This window comes from Brachyhypopomus gauderio, chromosome 1, assembly GCF_052324685.1.
Source record: "Brachyhypopomus gauderio isolate BG-103 chromosome 1, BGAUD_0.2, whole genome shotgun sequence".
Classification (NCBI taxonomy): domain Eukaryota; kingdom Metazoa; phylum Chordata; class Actinopteri; order Gymnotiformes; family Hypopomidae; genus Brachyhypopomus; species Brachyhypopomus gauderio.
In genome coordinates, this window is record NC_135211.1 from 9,230,705 (window position 1) to 9,237,257 (window position 6,553).

Here is a 6,553-nt window from a genome sequence, read left to right on the forward strand (position 1 = left end):
ATAAATGTGACTTACAGTCAGTGGGAAACCTGCATAATCACGTGCTGACCTTGGTCATATGCAGGTCATATGCACCCTTTGAGCGTGAGACTCACGCATATTTAGCGATTTCACACGCTCTCACGCCACACATGGAATTTCTCACGCTTGAATATTATTATTATTAATTTATTTTTTAAATAATCTAATCGCACCGCAGCATATTCAGCCAATCCATCGGTTGTATATTATAACAGGTTGAGTCAATCAGAATATAGATCGCGCTGTTCCTTGGTAGACTTTAGCCAGCCCGCTCCCCAACCACACACACACAGACACACACACACACACACACACAGACACACACACAGCCGCTACACTAACCATCGCGACAGATTCCAATCCCCCCCCCCCCGCCTGAAAAAAAGCTCACGCCCACCAAACTTGAGAGATCTGGTCATATGAAATAAATTTTAATGATTTTTAAAGCGTATAATAACTTCAATTTTTAAAACTATAGTTTATAGTTTTTTATTTCACATCAGAATATATTGACGGCACCCCGGTTGAGAAACGCTGAAATAGACAAACCACATAAGCCCCGCGTGATTACGAGACGAGCCACAGGTGAGACGGATTTTCACAAGACATAACCGCACCTGTGACTACCCGATCCGTACACCCTGCCCGATCCGTACCGAGCATGCGCGAGAAAATGTGCGCATGCGCGTTGCGATTGGCCCAGGCACGTATCGGGCAGATATTTTGCGCATGCGTTAACACTTTACGACACTACTAGATGCGAAGTAGTGAACGGAGTCTGTGATCGTACGAGAAGCATTGTAATTAAAATATGAAGGATTTCAGAGTTTATGGCGAGTTAAAGGAGTATATCTCCCACGGTTTATTCAAATCGACTTGTGATAAAAATATGCGACGTGAAATTCGTCGTGTATCTGAAAACTTTATAGTTGAAAGTAAGTTAAATTCAAACCATGTTCCTAAGTTAACAGTCTGTCCTGTCGTGGAATATAAAGTTCTTATATATATATTTATAAATAACAATGGTGGAACGTTTTCTTTTTATGTTTAGATAACCGAATGTTTTACATCGGACCAAACAAAAATTATATGCGTTTGGTTATGTTGACTGAAGAGGAAAAGAGGTCTGCTCTGATCGAGTGTCATAATAACCCTGGCACCGGTGTTACCATCATGGTGTACGACGCACTAGAGACAGGGTTATTGCCGGTTACTTTTGGCCTACCTTTTGTTTGGTCCGATGTAAAATATTCGGTTATCTAAACATAAAAAGAAAACGTTCCACCATAGTTATTAACTTTATATTCCACGACAGGACCGACTGTTAACCTAGGAACATGGTTTGAATTTAACTTACCTTTAACTATAAAGTTTTCAGATACACGACGAATTTCGCGTCGCATATTTTTGTCACAAGTCGGTTTGAATAGCTCCTTTATACTCCTTTAACTCGCCATAAAATCTGAAATCCTTCATTATTTTATTACAACACTTCCTGCACCCCAAACCAATGTTCTCCAATAATGTATGTGTATGTATGTATTAATCCGCAGTTACAATTATAATAAATATAATTTATTATTATTTCTATTATTATTTAATTGTTATTATTACTACTATTATTTTTAACTGTTTACAAAGGTGTCGTAAAATGTAACGGTAGTGTCGTAAAGTGTTAACGCATGCGCAAAAATGCCCGATACGTGCCTGGGCCAATCGCAACGCGCATGCGCACATTTTCTCGCGCATGCTCGGTACGGATCGGGCAGGGTGTACGGATCGGGTAGTCACAGCACCCACAGATATCCACAGACGCAGACGAGTACACGTGGACAACGTAAACACACGCCCAAAAGGGAGGGGCCGGGGTCCTCAACGTGATACAGTGGAAAATACTCCTTCATAATTCCTACAAGGAAATTTTTTCATACTTACAGTTTTATGCCTTTTTCAACCAGAATTCTGGGTGAAATTGTGTACAAATCTGTAATAGTAATATAAGTATAAGAATCACTCTTACTCTCCCGAAAAGTTAAGACTGCTCCAGAGGACTCATAAGTCGTTAAGAGTTGCCACCAGGGGGCTGAGATGGCACTGAGAGGACAGACGCGCATACAAACCTTCATTTTAGGTACACATTTCAATTTTATATATATATAAATATGCACATAAATATGCACAATGCACAAATATGCACAATAATTAGACATTAAGATAAGCATGGGTTTACATTTTTTATTCTTCCTTTCATTTTTTTGTGCAAGAGTGTAATTAATATTCATGCTGAGATTTTAGTACTTTAATTTCAAGCTTTGACTTCTGCCTTGTCAGTTATTGTATGTCATTTGGGAGTGAGTCCTCTGCCAGACGTCCTTCAGACGCTCACTTTTCCTCCGGCCATTCATGACTGGAGGTGTTTGGAAGCGCTGTCAGAGAGGGAGAGGCAGATGGAGAATCTGCGCTCAAGCCTGCAGGGTCGGGAGCACGAGCAGCTTCTTTATTACTGACGGATGCAATAATTTTCAAGTGACAATTAGCATCACAGTGTTTGTGTGCAAATCTAAATTTATGATAAAAACCTTGTCTTTGAGATACAGCAACTTCTTTATTACTGAGGGATGCAGTTATTTTGAAGTTACAATTAGCATCAGTGTTTGTGTGCAAATCTAAATAAATGATAAAAACCTTGTCTTTGAGATATGTTTTAGAATTTCATTAATGTAGGATCCTGACCCCCCTCCACTCCACAGATCACCACAGTGTCTTCCCCCATGATACGCTGCACCACCTCACAAAATGCGCTAAGAGGCTTGCCCGGTGGTCCACCGCCTGATTTTGATTCGGTTAGAATGCAGTATCCAGAATAAATCGGAGAAAACATATAAATAACAAAAGAAATAAGGGAAAATTATACATACTAGTGCGTGTCACATAGGACTTAAATGTAGTTCTAGGACTTAAATGTTATTTCACAAAAAGTATGACTGCAACCATTATTAAGTTAAATGTGAAGGTATTTCAACATTTTCTGAATTTTATCTTGACATTTCTCAGGAAATATTATTGAACATGAAATCCGATTCAGTGATTGGTTCTTGCAGGGGGGGTTGAAACGACATCATCCAGGATCCGCTTTGCGGCACAGCCAGGTGTCGTAAATCAGCTCTGAGACTGAGGCTGTGTTCGAAATAGTCTACTACATACTACTGGCATACTGATCGAGCCCCAAATATGTATGCAGTATGTGACCAAAATGAAAATTTCCAGTACGCGAAACATACCCGGATGTAATTTCCAGTACGCGAACAGAGCTATCTTCGTGGTGTACTGCATCCCATCATGCAACGCTACGTTCACGTGACCCCGTAGTGTGCTTTGCTTTTGTCGCATACTGGAAACTGTACTGCATACTACTACAAGGACCAGTATGCAGTATCCAGTATATACTGAGTCCAGTATGCAGTATCCAGTATGTAGTAGTCTATTTCGAACACAGCCTGACACTTAAGAATTACTCCTACACTTGAGACTGAGAGGATTGATAACTAACTTTTAGTCTCAGCTTTTAACTAAGAATTATTTTAGACAATGTTCAATAACATTTACTGTGTAATGTCAAGATAAAATTCAGAAAATGTTGAAATACTTTCACATTTAACTTAATAATGTTGCAGTCATAATTTTTGTGAAATTACACAACGTATTTACATAGTTAAAAAATTATCCATTAAAAATATTTCATATCTACCTTTAAGTATGTGACATGCACTGGTATGTATAATTTTCCCTTCTTTCTTTTGTTATTCATATATTCATATAATATATTCATATTTTTTTACATTCTAACCGAATCACATTCAGGTGGAGGACCACCGGGCAAGCCTCTGGGGGAGATCTGTGGAGTGGAGAGGGGTCAGGATCCTGCATTAATGAAATTCTAAAACATATCTCAAAGACAAAGTTTTTTACTATTTATTTAGATTTGCACACAAACACTGTGATGCTAATTGTCACTTCAAAATTATTGCATCTGTCAGTAATAAACAGTGATGCCGGTAACGCGTTACTTAGTAACGCGTTACTGTAGTCGGACTACTTTTTTCAGTAACGAGTAGTCTAACGCAACTACTATTTAAAAACTAGTAGTCAGATTAAAGTTACTTATCTAAAACATCGTGCGTTACTATCTCTGCATTTCGGGGGAACGTAGGTTATATTTATTCATTCTTATTTTTTGGCTACACGTTTCTTACGCGGTTACGTCATCTCTGCTCTGCGGCGCCAAAGTCAGATGGAAGGAGAGGTTCGCCTTAAGCAGCTGGAAATACAGGCATTATTTTGATTTTATTTCGGCTAAGGAAGACAACATTAAGGTCCGTTGTACACTCTGTCCTGGCGACAGAGTGCTGTCTACTTTCAAAAACACAACGTCAAACCTGAAAAAAAAAAAAACCGGGGCTTGGCGGCGAACGTAAATTGTTACCGGGCGGGGTGTAAAATGGACTAAATTCAGTATTATATCGCGATCGATCGATCGCCGGTGGTTGGCGCCAGATCGAACTAGTAACTCATTGAATCATAGATGTGGATCAGAGGTAAATAAACTGGATTTTTTTTTCGGCGTGAGATATCGGAAGTGTGGCGTAAGCGTGTGAAGACAGTCAAATGCGTGTGTCTCAATGCGTGACAGTTGGCAACCCTGTAAGTGGGCGGAGTTGAACAGAAAGACTGTCTTATTTATTTATTTAAAAAACATGTAAGCCTATTTCAAGAAAAAGTTTACAAATGCCAGTGTCATTTTTGATGTTCCGGTTAAAATACATGTCAATAAAGTGAGTATTGGCAGAACTGGTAGTCATTTTCATGTTATAGGGGCGGGGGGATCAGCCTCTGCTGAAAGTAACTAAAAGTAATCTAACTTAGTTACTTTTAAAAGCAAGTAGTCAGTAACTTAACTGAGTTACTTTTTAAAGAAGTAGTCAGTAGTCAGTAGTCGGATTACTGTTTCAAAGTAACTATGGCAACACTGGTAATAAAGAAGCTGCTCGTGCTCCCGACCCTGCTGGCTTGCGCGCAGATTCTCCATCTGCCCCTCCCTCTCTGACAGCCAGGGTATCTGCACATTTTAAAATCTCAAATTCAATGACTTTTAAGACCTTTTTAATACCTCTCACAAGAAAAAATAATACTGTACTGTTACTGGGGATGCAGGTGTGTTCCACATCGTTAATTACACTCTTGCACGAAAAAAATGAAAGGAAGAAAAAAAAATTAAACCCATGCTTATCCTAATGCCTAATTATTGTGCATATTTGTGCATTGTGCATATTTATGTGCATATTTATATATCTATAACATTTAAATGTGTACCTAAAATGAAGGTTCGCACGCGTCTCTGTCTTCTCAGTGCCATCTCACCCCCCTAGTGGCAACTCTTGACGACTTATGAGTCCTCTGGAGCAGTCTTAACTTTTCGGGAGAGTAAGAGTGATTCTTATACTTGAGAGTTTTGATAACAGGCACTTACACTTAACTCTGTGAGTAGGAGCAAATCTAAGAATTTTTCAGCACTTAAGTCCAAAATTCCACTCTAAGAAGTTTGATAAATACGGGCCCTGGACTGCTACCTGAGTTCATTTCTCTCTTCATATGCTCTCATTATTTCAGCGCCCCCTGCTGGTTAGAGATCTAAACGAGATGAAAAGTGTCCTTTACTTCTTGATAAACACATAAAATGTTAACTATGAAACATACCACATTGTAGCTAAAATCATTAAAGTGTGAGTTAATGATGATCTCCGATTGATTTTTTTTAAATTTACTATTTAGAAATTGAAAGATCTTAACTTGTTTTTAATTTGTTTGAAAATGTGTTTCAGTAATTAATTCAGCAATTAAATGAACATTCTAAACCAAACTTTCACTGAACACACATAGTTTATGTGTGCAGAGTACAAATCAGAAAACATAAAACATTTAAAAACAGAAACAAAAACACAACAAGAAATGTGTAAACTATTTTTAAGCGATTTTACATTTACATTTACGGCATTTAGCAGACGCTCTTATCCAGAGCGACTTACAAAAGTGCTAAGTGTTTAGTCAGAATATGCATCTATCTAGCAGACATGCGAATAAGTCACTAAGTTGCAAGTAACAAGTAAGTCTCGAGTCAAGTCCCAAGTCTTAAACTTCAAGTCCTAGTCAAGTCACCAGATGTAATTTCAATATTTAACACGATTAATGCAGTTTATTAGTAGTATATTAAGTTAGTCAGACTAACTAACGTTAGGCGTTTGAGTGTTTCGGTTCGAGATGTCGCAATTGTCGTTGTCGTTTCCCGGACATATCCTACTTTTGAGACCTAAAAAATGTCCGGGGGGAATTTCAAAATCGTCCGGGATTTTGCGAAGTAAGTGTGGGTAGATCGCATGACATTAAAAGTAGTGTATGAATGACAGGCTATCGTCCATCTGCACTGACGGTTGTATTTTGATTCAAATACATGGTAGCCAATCTGACTCTAGGGTTT